General features: G+C 41.2%; 1 protein-coding gene across 13 annotated transcripts in view; it reads right to left on the bottom strand.

The window, feature by feature from the left end:
- The window catches only part of LOC106586043 (LIM domain only protein 7), a 126,379-nt gene that overhangs the window by 66,708 nt on the left and 39,442 nt on the right, over positions 1-20,229 (bottom strand). For 11 of the 13 annotated variants that reach the window (XM_045707638.1, XM_045707639.1, XM_045707647.1 and 8 more), the window contains one exon: positions 8,400-8,516. The gene's annotated coding sequence lies outside the window, so the exon portion shown is untranslated. Of the gene's footprint in view, positions 1-8,399; positions 8,517-9,968; positions 10,059-20,229 lie in introns of all 13 variants that reach the window. The other 2 variants (XM_045707641.1, XM_045707640.1) reach the window with 1 other exon arrangement.

Below are 20,229 nucleotides of genomic sequence, written 5' to 3'. Positions count from 1 at the left end.
GCGTCACCCTTCGGATAGTGACCTCAACGCACGAACAAAACTGAGCTATTTGAACATAACTATGGATTATTTTGAACCAAAACAACATTTGTTGTTGAAGTAGAAGTCCTGGGAGTGCATTCTGACGAAGAACAGCAAAGGTAATCCAATTTTTCTTATAGTAATTCTGAGTTTAGTGAGCACCAAACTTGGTGGGTGTCAAATTAGCTAGCCTGTGATGGCCGAGCTATCTACTCAGAATATTGCAAAATGTGCTTTCGCCGAAAAGCTATTTTAAAATCTGACACCGCAATTGCATAAAGGAGTTCTGTATCTATAATTCTTTAAATAATTTTTATGTTTTTTGTGAACATTTATCGTGAGTAATTTAGTAAATTCACCGGAAGTTTGCGGTGGGTATGCTAGTTCTGAACATCACATGCTAATGTAAAAAGCTGTTTTTTGATATAAATATGAACTTGATTGAACAAAACATGCATGTATTGTATAACATAATGTCCTAGGAGTGTCATCTGATGAAGATCATCAAAGGTTAGTGCTGCATTTAGCTGTGGTTTTGGTTTTTGTGACATATATGCTTGCTTTGAAAATGGCTGTGTGATTATTTTTGACAGGGTATTCTCCTGACATAATCTAATGTTTTGCTTTCGCTGTAAAGCCTTTTTGAAATCGGACAATGTGGTTAGATTAACGAGAGTCTTGTCTTTAAAATCGTGTAAAATAGTTGATTGTTTGAGAAAACTGAATTGTGGTATTTTAGTTGGTTTTGTATTTCGCGCCGTGCGATGCCATTGGCTGTTGGCTAGGGGTTCCGCTAGCGGAACGTCTGTCCTTAAAGCACAATGATGTGTTTTATCTCCAGTACATTGCCATGATTGGCAGTTATGTAGCTGCTCTACTGATAATCTCAGTGCGTCCTTGCTGGGATGACACAATCAATCTACTGCCGGAGAATATTAACACCAAACACATTGGTTCACCGTTCCACGGGAGCGGACAGTACACAGCATACCATAATGTTCTGAATAATGGCCAAGTCTACCTCGCTCCCTTATTCCACTGACCCGCTTAGGCGTAACAAACACAAGTCCTACATTTATCGGAAACTGTTAAACTACCTGTTCACTACCCTCCTGCTCTCCGGGGATGTGCAACTCAATCCTGGGCTTAACATCACCGAGCCAGCGATACTCACTGAAGTGGAAAGCAGTGGATGGCCTCGTCCACTGATCGTCGCCGCTGCGGAAGTGGGTGAGTGCTATGGTCCCATGGTTTTTCTCGAGTCACCCGGCCCCAAGATGGAATTTGACTCTTCAAACATAGCCAAGCCGCTATATGCGATCCCTGACTCTGCTTCTGGTATGCAAGCTGTTTTAATTAGTTACCTGCATTCAGTGCAAGCGGGAGGGATAGTTAATTGCACTACCAAACTGCCCATAATCAAAACGAAACAAAATGGCCGTCAGAAAACACAGAAAATGTTACTTTTTCCAAAAAGTGATCAAATTCAACATCTTCTCACAGACTCCAACCTTGACTTCCTTTGCCTTTCAGAGACATGGCTCCATAAAAACTCTGCATATGTTGCTTTGATTGTGCCTGGCTACAATGTTTTCAGGAGAGACAGGATTGAAGGAAGGAGGGGATCTGATGATTTACATTAAAGAACATATTCGATGTAAACAAATTGAGTGGTCATGTGATAATGAAGTAGAATGTATTGGCCTGAACGTTACACTGTCTCCCCAAATGTATTTTACCCTTATTGGAATGTATAGACCACCTTCCACCAAAAGTGTGTTTTTTGATCAGTTTAATAACATGCTTAGGGAATGTGATTTTGGGAAAGAGGTCATCTTAATGGGAGATTTTAATATTAATTATGAAGACAAGTCTGGTAGGAAAACCCTCAAACGGATCACTAACACCTTTGACCTTACACAGCTAGTTAAAGGGCCAACCAGGGTGACTTGTTGCTCTAAAACACAGATTGATTTGGTGTTCAGTAATAAACCAGAGAGAGTGTCTAAATCATTCAGTATGGTTACTGGGCTATCTGATCATAATCTGACACTTATAGCCAGAAAGCTTTCTAAGAGCAGGTTTAACCTCTCTACTGTTAAAAAGCCGGATCAACTAAGAATACCTAAGAGTGAATTAAATTATCTTGAAAATGCAATTAAGGGAATTAACTGGAATGATCTCTTGTCCTATACAGATGTGAAAGCTGAGAGTCAGCCCTAAAATCCAAATTAGAGCATGACAGACGTAGGTTTATCATGTTGAGAAATAAGGTGATGAAAGAAATCAGACATGCCAAGGCAAACTGTTTTATTAACGTAATTGGTGAAGCAAAGGGAAATTATAAATTGATCTGGGAGAATCTAAAAAAGTTAACAGGGAAAGACATAGTAACACTGCAAAAAGTGAAATTATGGTGAATAACAATCTAACACAGGATGCAGTCGAAATAGCAATAGCCTCCAATTCCTACTTTATTGAATCTGTCAGGGTACTGACACAGAAGAACCCCTCCACTGGTTTCTTGGGCTCAGTGCTAGTAAATGACACTCAACCTGTCTTCATCATAAGAGAGGTTTCTGAGTCAAAGGTGAACAAGGTGATTAGCTCACTAACGAACTCTAAAGCCAAAGATGTGTTTGGGCTGGGCTCTACCTTTCTTAAAAACTACAAAGAGTCACTCATTGGCCCCATTAATAAGGTCACCAACACATCTATTGGTCTGGGGCTGTTTCCAAGGGTATGGAAGTCAGCCATAATAACGGCCATCTTTAAATCGGGTGACCCTGCTGAGGTGAGTAACTACAGGCCCATTAGTATACTACCTGTGGTGTCGAAGGTTGGTGAAAAGTGTGTAGCAGAACAACTAATTGCCCACCTCAACAACAGCCCTTCACATTACTCCATGCAGTTTGGCTTCAGAGCGAAACACTTCACAGAAATGTCCAACTGCTTTCTTCTGGAAAATGTGAAGTCCCCAAAGGGTGCGTTGCTGGGGCTGTGTTTCTGGACCTAAGGAAGGCTTTAGATACTGTTAACCATGAGGTTCTCATCACAAAGTTGTCCAAGTTCAACTTTTTCCCCGATGCCTTGAGATGGATGAAATCATACCTTGAAGGCAGAACTCAGTGTGTCAGAGTGCGCAATGAGCTGTCGTCCACTCTTAGCTATGATGCGGGCGTGCCCCAAGGGTCAATACTGGGGCCCTCCTGTTCAGCCTGTACATTAATGATCTGCCTTCTGTCTGTACTGGGTCTGAAGTTCAAATGTATGCAGATGATACAGTGATATATGTGCATGCAAAGAGCAAACAACAAGCTGCACAAGAACTCACTACTGTAATGGTCCAGGTTACAAAGTGGCTCTGTGACTCGTGTTTGCATCTCAATGTGAAAAAAACTGTCTGCATGTTCTTCACAAAGAGGGCAACAGATGCTACTGAGCCAGATGTCTATGTGTCAGGGGAGAAGCTCCAGGTGGTATCTAATTTTAAGTACCTTGGCATCATACTTGATTCCAACCTCTCTTTTAAAAAGCAGGTGAAAAAGGTAATTCAAATAACCAAATTCAACCAAGCTAATTTCCGATGTATATGAAAGTGTTTGACTACAGAGATAGCAAAACTGTATTTCAAATCTATGATACTCCCCCACTTAACATACTGCTTGACTAGTTGGGCCCAAGCTTGCTGTACAACATTAAAACCCATTCAGTCTGTCTACAAACAGGCTCTCAAAGTGGTTGATAGGAAGCCCAATAGCCATCATCACTGTTACATCCTCAGAAAGCATGAGCTCCTGAGTTGGGAAAATATTTTGCAATACACCGACATGTCTTGTATTCAAGATCCTAAATGGCCTGGCTCCCCCTATACTCAGTACTTTTGTTAAACAAAAAACCCAAACATATGGCAGTAGATCCACAAGGCCTGCCATGAGAGGTGACTGTATAGTTCCCTTAAGAAAAGCACCTTTAGTCAATCCGCTTTTTCTGTGAGAGCTTCCCATGTCTGGAATACACAGCTATCAGACACACATAACTGCACCACCTATCACACTTTCACAAAAAACATGAAGACATGGCTAAAGGTCAATCAGATTTGTGAAATAATCCCTAGCTTGTATTGCCGCTTTCCATGTCGTCTGTTGTCAGTAGCTTGTTAGTAGTGGATTTTGTCCTGTTGCTTTTTGTGCTATGTTGCTCTGTCTGATGCTATGTCTTGCTTGTCCAATGATGCTCTGCGTGTGCTCATTGATTGTCTGTATTGTAATTGTTTTTACTAACCTGCCCTGGGACTACGGTTGAAAATTAGCCAGCTGGCTAAAACCGGCACTTCTACTGAAATGTTGATTAGTATGCACTGTCCCTTTAAAAAATAAACTCAAACTAAATTCGGTTGAGCTAACGTAGGCTAATCCGATTAGCATGATGTTGTAAGTAACAAGAACATTTCCCAGGACATAGACATATCTGATAAGGGCAGAAAGCATACATTCTTGTTAATCTAACTGCACTGTCCAATTTACAATAGCTATTACAGTTAAAGAATACCATGCTATTGTTTGAGAGTGCACAGTTATGAACTTGAAAATGTATTGGTAAACCAATTAGGTACATTTGGGCAGTCTTGATACAACAATTTGATTAGAAATACAATGGTTCATTGAATCAGTCTAAATAGTTGTACATTCACTGATGCCATCTAGTGGCCAAAATCTAAATTGCGGCTAGACTCCTAAGTGATATAATGGCATTTCTCTTGCATTTCAAAGACGCAAGTTTTTTTATTTGTATTATCTTTCACCAGATCTAATGTGTTATATTCGCCTACGTTAGTTTCACATTTCCACAAACTTCAAAGTGTAGTGCAGCGACTACAGGCTCGAGTCTTCTTGGGTATGACGCTTCAAGCTTGGCACACCTGTATTTTGGGGAGTTTCTCCCATTCTTCTCTGCAGATCCTCTCAAGCTCTGCAAGGTTGGATGGGGAGCATTGCTGCACAGCTATTTTCAGGTCTCTCCAGAGATGTTCGATCAGGTTCTGGCTCTGGCTGGGCCATTCAAGGACATTCAGAGACTTGTCCCGAAGCCACTCCTGTGTTGTACTGGCAGTGTGCTTAGGGTCGTTGTTCTGTTGGAAGATGAACCTTCGGCCCAGTCTGAGGTCCTGAGCACTCTGGGGCTGGTTTTCATCAAGGATCACACTGTACTTTGCTACGTTGATCTTTGACTCGATCCTGACTAGTCTCCCAGTCCCTGCCACTGAAAACATCGCCACAGCATGACGCTGCCAACACCATGCTTCACAGTAGGGATGGTGCCAGGTTTCCTCCAGAAGTGACGCTTAGCATTCAGGCGAAAGAGTTCAATTTTGGTTTCATCAGACCAGAGAATCTTGTTTCTCATGGTCTGAGAGTCTTTAGGTACCTTTTGGTAAACTCCAAGCGGGCTCTCATGTGCCTGTTACTGAGGAGTGGCTTACGTCGGGCCACTCTACCATAAAGGCCTAATTGTTGGTGTGCTGCAGAGATGGTTGTCCTTCTGGAAGGTTCTCCCATCTCCACAGTGGAATTCTAGAGCTCTTTCAGAGTGACCATCCTTTTCTTGGTCACCTCCCTCACCAAGGCTCTTCTCCCCCGATTGCTCAGTTTGGCCGGGTGGCCAGCTCTAGGAAGAGTCTTTCCGAAGGCATTGTACATAGACTTGGAATTGCTGGCCATTTTAATAATGGAACACTAGTCACTTTAATAATGTTTACATACTGTTTTACTCATCTCATACTCATCTCATATGCTGATATACATATACTGATTGGCTATGAAAAGCCAACTGACATTTACTCCTGAGGTGCTGACCTGTTGCACCCTCTACAACCACTGTGATTATTATTATTTGACCCTGTTGGTCATCTGTGAACATTTGAACATCTTGGCCATGTTTTGTTATAATATCCACCCAGCACAGCCAGAAGAGGACTGGCCACCCCTCAGAGCCTGGTTCCTCTCTAAGTTTCTTCCTAGGTTCCGGCCTTTCTAGGGTGTTTTTCCTAGCCACTGTGCTTCTACACCTGCATTGCTTGCTGTTTGGGGTTTTAGGCTGGGTTTCTGTACAGCACTTTGTGACATCAGTTGATGTAAGAGCTTCATAAATACATTTGATTTATTGATTGATTGATACTGTATTCTATTCTACTGTATTTTAGTCAATGCCACTCTGACATTGTTCAATCTAATATTTATATATTTATTAATTCCATTATTTTACTTCTAGATTTGTTTGTATTGTTGTGAATTGTTAGATACTAATGCACTGTTGGTGCTAGGAACACAAGCATTTCGCTACACCCGCAATAACAGCTAAATATGCTAAATAGGTGTGTGACCAATACAATTTTGTTGGATTTTTATTTGATAAGAAGACAGAGTGATGTATTTCTTATGTCATTTAACTCTTTAGGGTTATCGTCACTGTGTACATGACAACTCACACACACACACCTTCCCCACACACATACTTCATAGTGTTTTCCACTCTGACTCATACAAGCACAACCCAGTTAGCCATGCGTTGTGTGACGGTGACAACCATGATAACTGTTGACAGGCTAAAGACTGGCTTAGCATAAAGCACTCAAACTGGACAGTTTTATATCCATCTACACATTCAAAGACTTAATCATGGACACTCTTACTGAAACTTGTGGCTGCTTCGCGTGATGTATTGTTGTCTCTACCCTTTTTCCCTTCGTACTGTTGTCTGTGCCTAACAATGTTTGTACCATGTTGTGTTGCTACCATGTTGTTGTCATGTTGTGTTGCTACCATGTTGCGTTATCATGTTGTATTGTTGTCTTAGGTATCTCTTTATGTAGTGTTGTGGTGTCTCTCTTGTTGTGATGTGTGTTTTGTCCTACTTTTTTTTATCCCAGCCCCCGTCCCCACAGGAGGCCTTTTGCCTCTTGGTAGGCGTGATTGTAAATAAGAATTTGTTCTATGGACTTGCCTAGTGAAATAAATGTTAAATAAAAAATTAAAAAATCGCCTAGAGCCTCTCTAACCAGCCTGCTTCCCAACAAGCAACAACTTGTCAGCCGCTCTCTATGAAACAATAACTGCCTCTGTTCCCAACTGGCACCCGTTTCCCTACATAATGTAATACTTTTGAACACATCCCTATGGGCCCTGGTCAAATGTAGTGCAATATGTAGGAAATAGGGTGCCATATCGGACACAGACAATGTCAGATCAATAATTGACTTTGAATCCAGGGCTAAACAATGCTATTCTATGCTATTCTATGCTATTCCCTACTGAGCTTGGCTTAACATCGCTTCACTGAGCTCAGACTGGAACAGATAAACGCATGGAACATGTTGTAACTAACCATCACTTTAACGAATCATCACTTTTGCCTGTTTTTAATCGTATAAAATCCCATGGTATTGAATGTAATCGTAGGGCTTGAATGTGCTTGGTAAATCTAACTACAAACAAACCAAACTGTAAAAGTCAACAACGTCACGACACGTACAAACACGCATGTGAAAAGACAGACACACACACCAAAACACACTTTTATGCATGTACCAAGTGACCTATGGGCTTCTGAAGTAAACAAGATTAAAATAGCTGCGTCAGGAGATTGGATCAGTTATGACTTAACTTTGCTATGGTTTTAGTACAGACTGTCAAGTATTCTGAGCCTGAAGCCCCTCGGCCAATGGGCTGGCTTCCTCAACACATAGCTAAAATAGCAGGAAGGATTTAGAGATGTGATGGGCTGTGAGTGTAAAAGAGGATTTCATTCATACGATTTGTTTCCTACTGTAGCTATGCTGATTACTCAAACCATTACATGGTAACACACAACACAAAAACTGTAGTTTGAATAACAATGTACAGGTACGTCAGGGTTGAGATCCATTCCAATTCAATTCAGTTTCATGAAGGAAATTCCAATTAAAGTGTTGAAAAATCCAAATTGAAACTAAAAGACACCTTTCCATTCTTGAATTGCAATTTCAATTCACTTCCTGAATTTACCAAATTAAAATGGAATGTCTATCAATTGATGGACCCCAAACTTAACTAGCCCACTGAAGTACAGTGAGGCAGCTTTACTTTGAATACTGCTAATACCGTAGCCTGTCTTCGTCATGCAAACTCCTGTGGTTAAACACTTTGGCAAGACAGTACAAACAAATCTGGGACCAGGCTACTAATACCGTACACATAGAAATATAATTACTAAAAGGGGCAAACATAAAAAAGAATGGGTTATATAGAGTATAATAGAGTGAATAACTATAGAAGAATAAAGTGTTAACCTAGCCTAGCCTAGCACAGCGTACAGTATGTACAGTAAGGTTATATATTTACCTTGGAAATTGCTGCTATGCCCAGTAGTCGTTCGAAGGCCTTGAGGTTTAGGTTAGGTCTATTATAGAACGTTTCACTTTGTGCCTTCCTACCCAGCCAGTATATGGTGATCAGCACCTGGGAGAAAGAGGACATGAGTTATTACAAAAATCATGATTATAATGTATGCAGAAGTACTTTACAGGAGCAATGCCAATGTCTCTAAATACAGCAACTGGGTGGGTGCAGGTGCTTTTTGACAGAATTGTTTCTACTGTTCTTCTACTAGAACAGCTATTAAACAGAATAAACAAGCAGACCTGGGTTCAAATAGTACTTGTTTTCTTTCAAATACTTTGAGTGTTTGAGGAGTGCCAGATGGGCAGGGTTTGCAGGTTTGCACTTGTGGGACTATACAATTAGTTATATGCCAGGCACCCTCAAACAAGTGTGGCTCATGATCCTGTTTGAACCCAGGTAAACAGTGGAAAACAGTAGGATATAGTTATATATTGATAAGGACACACTTACAGTACATTCTAGCAGAACACCAAGTAGCCTACATATAGTATGGACTGTTAGGATGGCTCATGATTAGATTTCTGTATTGTTATTGTATAGTAATGCCCATACATAGTTGTCCTAAGGTTATACAGGCCTCTGTGGCTCCTGTGGCCACTAGTGTCCAGCTCTTTGCTTTCCTGCCTCATCCAGAACCGTCTGATACATCGCTATTTGTTTGTGTGCACTGACCTGACCTATACCTCTTGTAAACATTTAGGTCTTTGAATCATGTTTTAGAAAGTAATGTAGCTCTCAATAATGTAATTCCATGAGAAGTACAGATATCACAGAACTCAAGTGCTATTTGCATGTAAAAAATGTTGAGGGATGCATTTACTCCATTTAGTACGTTTTTGTCAGTGTCCCACTCTTTGATGGTAGTTCCCCTTTTTATTCAGTTTTCGGCATATTACATGGTAATTACATTTTGTATTGGTAGCACAGGGTAATACAGTGCATATTACAGGCCTTCCCTGCAAAAACATTGCTCAAGAGTCTTTAGACTAAAGCGGATACCTCGTCAGTTGCACAACTGAATGCATTTAACCAAAATGTGTCTTTCACATTTAACCTAAGGTACAGGGGGCTGCCTTATTCGACATCATCTATGCCTGGGGAGCAGTTAATTACCTTGCTCAAGTGCAGAACGGCAGATTTTTCCACTTTGCTAGCTCAGGGATTTGAACCAGCAACCTTTTGGTTTTCTGCTCCAAAACTCTTAACCACTAGGCTACCTGCCACCCCCTAGCCTAAGCTACTTGCTGCCCCAGAAAGTGATCTGGGTATGGTATTATGGAGATCACTTCTAATGCACATTGTTGGGCTTCTATTGACGCGGTCTGATGGTTAAAAAATGACTACATACTGTATACAGTAGATTGGAATGTAGCAATAGGATGGATAAAGACATACTGTAAGTACAAAACTCTACAATCACTCTACTGTTCCAATCTACAATAGTGGGCAAAGCCAATCTCAGCCATCTCCTCAAACCTTCCCAAGTAAAATAAAAACATTTCCACTCACATGTTTCAGTCCCCTGTTGGTCTCTTGATAGGTGTGTGTGTGAGAGAAGTGTATGTGGGAGTGTTTGTGTGGTTTATCACTCACAGCCTGCTAAAATGACAATAAAAGAATAGTGTGTTTAGGTCTATGTGCTTCCCCCACTGAAAGAGCTGGAAAGAGAGAGTACAATCCATGCGACTGCCAGCCCTCGAATCACCCCTGCCCCCCTTACACAACAACAGAACAAGACAAAGGCTGGGGCTGGGATGGAGTGGAGGCCACACACACAAGCACACAAATGGACACGCTAAGCACACATACAATTTGTGTCAATGGGCATATGCACACAGAGTCACACACATACATACAGTGCCTTCGGGAAGTTTTCTGACCTCTAGACTTTTTCCACATTTTGTTAAGTTACAGCCTTATTCTAACATTGATTAAAATGCTTTCCCCCCCTCATCAATCTACACACAATACCCCATAATGGCAAAGCAAAAACAGGTTTTTATAAATGTTTGCTAATTTCTTAAAAATAAAACACAGAAATATTACATTTATTACAGACCTTTTACTCAGTACTTTGTTGAAGTACCTTTGGCAGAGATTACAGACTTGAGTCTTGGGTATGACGCTTCAAGCTTGGCAGACCTGTATTTGGGGAGTTTCTCCCATTTTTCTCTGCAGATCCTCTCAATCTCTGTCAGGTTGGATGGGGAGCATCACTGCACAGCTATTTTCAGGTTTCTCCAGAGATGTTCGATCGGTTTCAAGTCCGGACTCTGGCTGGGCCATTCAAGGACATTCAGAGACTTGTCCCGAAGCCACTCCTGAGTTGTCTTGGCAGTGTGCTTAGGGTCATTGTCCTGTTGGAAGGTGAACCTTCGGCCCAGTCTGAGGTCCTGAGCGCTCTGGAGCAGGTTTTCATCAAGGATCTCTCTGTACTTTGTTCCGTTCGTCTTTCCCTCAATCCTGACTCATCTACCAGTCCCTGCCGCTGAAAAACATCTCCACAGCATGATTCACAGTAGGGATGGTGCCAAGTTTCCTCCAGACGTGACACTTGACATTTAGGCCAAAGAGTTGAATCTTGGTTTCATCAGACCAGAAAATCTTGTTTCTCATGGTCAGAGAGTATTTTTGGCAAACTCCAAGTGGGCTGTCACGTGCCTTTTACTGGGGAGTGGCTTACGTCGGGCCACTCTACCATAAAGGCCTGATTGGTGGAGTGCTGCATAGATGGTTGTCCTTCTCGAAGGTTCTCCCATCTCCACAGAGGAACTCTAGAGCTCTGTCAGAGTGACCATCGGGTTCTTGGTCACCTCTCTGACCAAGGCCCTTCTCCCCCAATTGCTCTGTTTGGCTGGGCGGCCAACTCTAGGAAGAGTCTTGGTGGTTCAAACTTCTTCCATTTAAGAATGATGGAGGTCACTGTGTTCTTGGGGACCTTCAATGCTTCCAAAAAAAATTGGTACCCTTCCCCAGATCTATGCTTTGACACAATCATATCTCGGAGGTTTACATACAATTCCTTCGACCTCATGGCTTGGTTTTAGCTCTGACATGCACTGTCAACTGTGGGACATATAAACCGGTGTGTGTCTTTTCAAATCATGTCCAATCAATTGAATTTCAAGTTCCAATCAAATTGTAGAAACATCTCAAGGATGATCAATAGAAACAGAATGCACCTGAGCTCAATTTCGAGTCTCATAGCAAAGGGTCTCAATGTAAATATGGTATTTCTGTTTTTTATGTTTATACATTTGCAAACATTCTAGAAACCTGTTTTCGCTTTGTCATTATGGGGTATTGTGTGTAGATTGCTGAGGATTTTAATTTTATTTGATCCATTTTAGAATAAAGCTGTAAAGTAACAAATTGTGGAAAAGGTCAAGGGGTCTGAACACTTTTTGAAGGCACTGTATTTGGCAATAGTACATGGCTTCATTGACTAAATGGGTTATATCAAATAGATGTTTTCTGATCTCTTTAATAAGAAGTGTATGTTTTAAAATCGAACAAGTTTGATTCCAGAACAATCTTCTCTGTGAGCATGTTTTGGAGGTGGGGGGTCATGGTTCTAACCTTCTTGAACTTACACTCTGCCTCCAATTAGTCTCCATATGTCACCTGTGAAAAGGACAGTAGTACGTATATCATGTGTGCTTCAACAGGGGACAAATAGAGCTGTAACGTAGCACTAACGTATATATCCCACAATGACAGAGGGATATACTGTATACAACCATTCTCCGTCTCTCGCGCTCCGCATTCCTCCCGTCATACGACGGTAATACAATACTCACACCACACTAAGCGTGTGTGGTATCCTGTGGCCCTTGCTTTTATCCAGCATGCAATGGGGCTGGTGTGGCTTGGAGCACTTGCTGAGTATACTGGGGGTGAACATTCCGTTCTGACAACTGAGCTGCTGCGACGACGACCATCAGACTTTCTATCAAACATACTACTTCGGTTTAGCATGAAAAGCGACAACAACAAAACATATAGGTATGAGAAAGGTTCAATTCAGTTTGAAGTTAAATTATTGGTGTTGTTATCCCAATATTACTTTTTAGATGATCTTTCAACTTTATTTGGTATATGAAAGTACAATATAGTCTGATCTATACGACACAAGACCACTGGCAAATTTAGATTTTTGGGTTGACCTATCTCTTTAAATGCCACCAATATGGTTGATGAAAACAAGCTAGCTAATGAAGTCAACATGGGTTGACACAACACCATAGTATTTGATATCACCACGGCTGGCTCTCAAGGACCTGCATCATTTCAAATGCAAGCGATCCTTACACCCCAACAAACCTGTGAACCCAAGTGAAAATTAAACCAGGCGTTCATCGCTTCCACGTCTCCCGGATTTATGGGGCCAATAAAACATCTCACTTTCTCTCTGGTGCGGCCTGGAACAAAGTATACATTCTTAACATGTATGGTACTGCGAGGACTGGAGGGGCGGGGGGTCAGGCCAAACTACCACAGGCTTGGTTACCTAATGCTAATTTATGAGGGGTGGTAATGGATGTAGGCCTTGTTAGGAGAACATGGGATAAAAACCTATTCTCTGTGCCCCTCAGGCCTGTACTGACTCCTCACCACCGAATCAGCTGAGAGAGAGCTATCAACAGCACCAGGCATTGTGACTAGTGTCGTCATTGAAACTGAGGCATTATGCCGCCTAGTTTCATCCTGTAGATATAGAACATTCATTCACTCTCATACTAAAACGTATACCTAACTAGTCATCATAGTTCAGTCACCTTCAAAATGATTATGTTGAACAAAACTCCTGTGGGATTGGGATTCAGCTGAGATATGGGACTTATATAAAAGAGGCTGGGAGAAGACCTGGGAAGGCAAGGATCCCGGAGTCGCCTCTTCGCCGTTGACGTTGAGACTGGTGTTTTGCGGGTACTATTTAATGAAGCTGGCAGTTGAGGACTTGTGAGGCATATGTTTCTAAAACTAGACACTCTAATGTACTTGTCCTCTTGCTCAGTTGTGCACCGGGGCCTCCGAATTCTCTTTCTATTCTGGTTAGAGACAGTTTGCATTGTTCTGTGAAGGGAGTAGTAAACGGCGTTGTAAGAGATCTTCAGTTTCTTGGCAATTTCTCGCATGGAATAGCCTTCATTTCTCAGAACAAGAATAGACTGACGAGATTCAGAAGAAAGTTCTTTGTTTCTGGCCATTTTTAGCCTGTAATCGAAACCACAAATGCTGACGCTCCAAATACTCAACTAGTCTAAAGAAGGCCAGTTTTATTGCTTCTTTAATCAGCACAACAATTTTCAGCTGTGCTAACATAATTGCAAAAGGGTTTTCTAATGATCAATTAGCCTTTTAAAATTATAAACTTGGATTAGCTAGCACAATGTGCCAATGGAACACAGGAGTGATGGTTGCTGATAATGGGCCTCTGTACGCCTATGTAGATATTCCATAAAAAATCAGCCGTTTCCAGCTACAATAGTCATTTACAACATTAACAATGTCTACGCTGTGTTTCTGATCAATTGTATGTTATTTTAATGGACAAACAATGTACTTTTCTTTAAAAAACAAGGACATTTCTAAGTGACCCTACACTTTTGAACGGTACTGTATAGAAATTCTATATATATTTTACATTATTTTTACTGCTCTAGGGTTCTAATTATTGCTTGGATAACCTGATTTACTATTATGTATTGATTTATTTTTCACTCTTTATGTGGTGTGCACTGCCGAGAACACCGGAAGAATTATCACTGAATTATCACAGTGAATTATTGTAATGTTTGTTTAATTAATCTATTTGCCAATGGTGTACAAAGCTGTTATCAAGGTAAAGGGTGGCTACTTTGAAGAATCTCAAATATAAAATATATTTTGATTTGTTTTACACTTTTTGGTAACTGTGTTATTTCATATTTTAATGTCTTCACTATTATTCTACAACGTAGAATACAGTACAAATAAAGAAAAACCCTGGAATGAGTAGGTGTGTCCAAAGTTTTGACTGGTACAGTATGTTTGATGTATTTATGCAGGGCTCATCTAAAAAAGAGACTGTAGTCTCAGTATGGCTTCCCTGTCAAAATAAAGGTTTAATAATAGCAGGATACCATCGGATTAAAAATGAACACGGTTGGCTCTATTACACCTACAGTATCTATACATACTTTACATTGTTTGCGAAATCACACATAATATCACTATAATCAGAGTGTTCATTTTCAGAAGTTGCTTTCATTTCAGCGCATGTCATTTGTAAACATTTCAACTGTATTACATAGATAATTACACCCATCTTTCTTCTCTTTCTTGTGATAGAAGTGTCGAGACGATGCCTTAAATCCCAGACTAATCTTTGGCATTCTTATAGATGCAACGGAAAGACATATTCCATTGAGCCCAACTCAGCCGTTACCGGGGGATGTTTGACAGGTCAAAACAAACATTTCCTTGGTCGTAATGTTAACGGGAAAAAACGACAGACACAAGCAAGAATATGAAAGAGTCGCAAGAGTAAATGAAAGCAATCAACCCAGTGAAATTTAAATGACAAGTGGATTTTGAACACCTGAAACACAGGAAATAGACGGCCGGGAAAGACATATGGTCACGTGGACAGGGCATGCGCGTTGCTGATTTTAGAAAAACAAATACTATTTGAACACAGGTGTGAAAAAGAGTTCACCCTCAGTGGAGTTTGCCACATGTTGGACTGTGCTGTGCATAAGCTGAGAATAGTGACACAAGAGTTATGAGGGTTGAAATCATCGCAGCCGCAGTGCCACACGAGTACATCGCCACCTGACTCATTACTGAAATGTTCAGAATGTCTCAGATAGAAATTCTATGTATATACTAGTTTAGAATGTTTCAAATGTATAGAACACACTCCAGGCAGTATTCATAGAGAGAGGATCATTAATTTAAGGTAGTTTAAGCATTTAGATATAAATGATAAATATGTGTATATCCATATCAACCTACAATATTGTTCTATCCATTTCAAAGCAAGAGAATAAAAGAAAGTACACTACACGACCAAAAATATCTGGACACCTGCTCGTCGAACATCTCATTCCAAAATCATGGGCATTAATGTGGAGTTTGGCCCCCCTTTGCTGCTACAACAGCCTCCACTCTTCTGGGAAGGCTTTCCCCTAGATGTTGGAACATTGCTGCATGGACTTGCTTCCATTCAGCCACAAGAGCATTAGTGAGGTCTGGCACTGATGTTGGGCGATTAGGCCTGGCTCACAGTCGGCGTTCCAATTAATCCCAAAGATGTTCGATGGGGTTGAGGTCAGGCCTCTGTGCAGGCCAGTTAGGTTCTTCCACACCGATCTCGACAAACAATTTCTGTATGGACCTCGCTTTGTGCACTGGGTTCATTGTCATGCTTAAACAGGAAAGAGCCTTCTCCAAACTGTTGCTACAAAGTTGAAGCACAGAATCATCTAGAATGTCATTGTATACTGTAGCATTAAGATTTTCCTTCACTTCAACTAAGGGGCCTAGCCCGAACCATGAAAAACAGCCCCATACCATACCCATTATTCCTCCTCCACCAAACTTTACAGTTGGCACTATGCATTGAGGCAAGTAGCGTTCTCCTGGCATCTGCCAAACCGAGATCTGTCCGTCAGACTGCCAGATTGTGAAGCGTGATTCATCACAGAGAATGCATTTCCACTGCTCCAGAGTCCAATGGACACGAGCTTTACACCACTCCAGCCAACGCCTGGCATTGCACATGGTGATGTAAGGCTTGTGTGCGGCTGCTCGGCCATTGAAACCCATATCATGAAGCTGCTGATGAACAGTTATTGTGCTGATGTTGCTTCCAGAGACAGTTTGGAACTCATTAGTGAGTGTTGAAACCGAGGACAAACTATTTTTACTCGCTACACGCTTCAGCACTCGGCGGTCCCATTCTGTGAGCTTGTGTGGACTAGCATTTCGTGGCTGAGCCATTGTTTCTCCTAGACGTTTTCACTTCACAATAACAGCACTTACAGTTGACCGGGGCAGCTCTAGCAGGGAAGAAATTTGACAAACTGACTTGTTGGAAAGGTGGCATCCTATGACGGTGCCAAGTTGAAAGTCACTGAGCTCTTCAGTAATGCCATTCTACTGCCAATGTTTGTCTATGGCGATTGTAAGGCTGTGTGCTCAGTTTTATACACCTGTCAGCAACGGGTGTGGCTGAAATAGCCAAATCCACTAATTTCAAGGGGTGTCCACATACTTTTGTATACAGTATATCGTGTACATGCTGTAGCCCTTTATACTCGTACTCGTTTACAGGTGGAAAATGGAAGATTTGGACACTGATAAGTGCCTAAATTGGAATGCAGTGGCGCACAGTAACATGCTATACGTAGCGTCAGATGTCAAGGTCTCTGCTTCACAGCTTTGTATGGGTTTTGACTGACAGCCATTCTGTCACCTGTGAGTCCAAAATGTTCACTACATTCACCAAAATTGTGATCGGATTTTCCGAATTGCCCTGTTAAAGCCTAACATCGTATTTTACAATTTAGCTAGTCATATTGGCAATAGAAAACGCTTCAAATGGTGCCTATCTGACCCAGATTGACATTTATAATGGACTGTTTTTGGATTTAGTAAACAATAACAGTAATTGTGTGATGGCTGTGTTCCAGACAAAACAACTACATGTGTGCTTGCTGTAGTTCTTCACTGGCAGAGCTAGGAGAGCTAGAAAAAAGCACCTTGTAGTTGAAGACTCTTCTATGAGTCATAAAAGTGTGTTGAAATTACTTAGGAACAGTGTACACTGTAGAGAGGTGTGTGGCCACTTGGACACACCAGTTTGACATCTCACTAGAAAAACCCTTGTCATTTTTTTGTCTTATGTTGCAGCTACAGCACATTTTCCAAGAATATTCTTATCATGTTACTGAATGTATCCCATAATCTCCAAACAGTTCCCTTTTAATTGCTACCATGGTTATGCATACGCTTTCCATATTTTGTCTGTAAGAAACATTTCAATTTAACACTATCCATTTAGGCCAATTCCCAGCCCCTGTTGTTACCTCATATCCCAGCGATAATGCCTTGCCTTACGCCTGAGAAGAAAACACTTCAATTTGCTCAACTTGGCATTGGCTCAACCATTGGCTCAACTTACTCCAAGACAAACATTTTGACTATATTAGCCCACACAGCTACAGGGATGCACTTTCATGCTAGGTTTATGACCTCATATTGAGGCTTATAGAGACCCCAATCTTAAAATGATCTACTTTGATTTAGATACAAGCATCATGAAACGTCTAACACATTAAATTAATTAGACTTTGTGAAAATCAGTTTTTTTGGTTGCTCACCACTTTTTCCATGTGGTTTCTTATTTCAGAGACTCAATGAAATTATTACATTATCTTAAATATTTGGTCAAATGATACATTTTGTGTATGGTTTGCTAGAAACAAGGATGGCTCAACTTACCCCTTTGGCTCAACTTACCCCACTCTCCCCTATGTACTGATTTTATAAAACATTAAGAACACCTGCTATTTCCATGACACAGACTGACTAGGTGAATCCATGTGAAAGCTATGTTCCCTTATTGATGTCACTTGTTATATCCATTGGTATAATATTAGGTGCCAGGCACAACAGTTTGTGTCAAGAACTGCAACGCTGCTGGATTTTTCAAACTTAACAATTTCCCATGTGTATCAAGAATGGTCCACCACCCAAAGGACATCAAACCAACTTGACACAACTGTGGGAAGCATTGGAGTCAACACCTTGCATTGGAGTCCATCCCCCAATGAATTGAGGCTGTTCTGTGGAGAAAGGGTGGTGGTGCAACTCAATATTAGGAAGGTATTCTTAAGATTTTGTACACTCAGTACACATGATAACCAATTGTCTAACAACATCATCACATGGCTCTTTCACAAAGCAGTGTCAACGAGTGAGCCAGCTAACATTTGAAATAAAAGATAATCCATATTACTCTCTTGTTTATAAAGAAAGATGGGGAGAGTATAACTCTCTTTACTTGAAACTAAACTCAACTAAAATAATCAACTATAGCTTTTTTTAGAGGCAAGGAAATGAGGTCATACAATATGTAATGTTAGATGATTAACTGATTGCTCCCACTTTCACATAACTTACAACCTTGCTGAATCAGAAAGCATTCATCTTGCTGGTGTTGACAAATTAGGGACAAATATTTGACAATAACTCATCAACATGGACCTAGCGCCCTCCTGTGAGTCAAATGTTGCAACCTCTGCTTGGTTACACAATGGGTGGGGTGGACCAAACCTCCAAATTCCGGGATAGGTCGAGCAACAAACCAAACAACCGCGAGCCTGTCACATCCTTCCTGGTTCGACCGCCAATGTGAACAGAAGAGGAAGTCAGACAGTACATTCCTGTGCGGTACCGTCCCTGAGGCAGAAACTGGAGCATTCTGACGGAGGCCCTACCTGCACTGGTAAGGTATATGTCAGAGCACAATACAGGTACACGTTGTAAATCTGCTAGGCTGACGGCTATGGGAGTAATAAGTTAAAGAGCTGATCTTTCAGAAACGTGTACATTAATGATGTACTTTATATTACTATTTTGTATGTGACTGTTTTGAGAGGCTCAATTAGATAATGGATAACCACAGCGCCACTTTGTTAGCTATTCACTGTGTTTCTTTAGGACACTAGTTTATTGTGACTTAATTCCATTTTAATTGCAGGTGGATTTCTGAAGACTTAGATACACATTCAGGCTAATCACAAACATACACATACATGCATGCTCATAACAAAAATACAAACACACTAATCGCACACACAAACACTAATCACACACGCGCATGCTAATCACACACACACACACACACACACACACACACACACACACACACACACACACACACACACACACACACACACACACACACACACACACACACACACACACACACACTCAACAATAAAAGGATCTTGCACTTGCTATTGCTCCGTGCCAAACTAACTACCTGTACACAATGGAACACCCCCCACAAGGCCACACCTGCAAGATGCCAACGACCCATTGGTCCACCCCACCCATGCCAAGCCCTGCTGGGCAAGACAAGGCCATCACACACAATGGATGGGTAGGTCTGCGAGTCCTGATGAGTGATGCCTCAACACTAAAAACTACACACACTGAACACACATACCTAAACACCACACCACGTTGTACCGAAAGTACACCCTACAAAAATAAAAATACCAAAGCACAGTCATCAGCATACCTGGGAAAATTAAGATAATCAGTTCTTCTGCGTGATTGGTTGATTCAGCCAGGGCATGGACTGTTCTTACTCTGCGTTCAACATCAATAAATACCTCACATATATACGTACGCATAACACCTTGTCACTAAGCATAAATCAGGTGTCATAAAAAATGAAAAGGTGGGTTATAAAAAAAATGAAAAAAGTTCTCGAGGAAAAATGTCTAGGATCAGTCTCAGCTGAGCTCAGATGTCAAATATTGTTTTATTGGAGGCATCACACACACACAAATATTAAGAGAGGGATTGTGTCACGCTTATGAGACACTATAGGCACTGTTGTCGGGTGAAAGAACAAGTGGGTGGGCAAACGGTTGGGCTGGCATTTCTCTCTCCAGCCAGGGAACACAAATATAGCCTTTGAGCTGTGTTGCCCCATCACCGTTTACAGCCGGGGCCGTTACCATGGAGGAGAGAGGACTTTATTGGCCAT

The sequence above is a fragment of the Salmo salar genome, chromosome ssa25 (genome assembly GCF_905237065.1).
Source record: "Salmo salar chromosome ssa25, Ssal_v3.1, whole genome shotgun sequence".
Lineage (NCBI taxonomy): Eukaryota > Metazoa > Chordata > Actinopteri > Salmoniformes > Salmonidae > Salmo > Salmo salar.
Note: the sequence above shows the minus strand (reverse complement) of the source record. Positions and strands in the feature narration are given on the sequence as shown.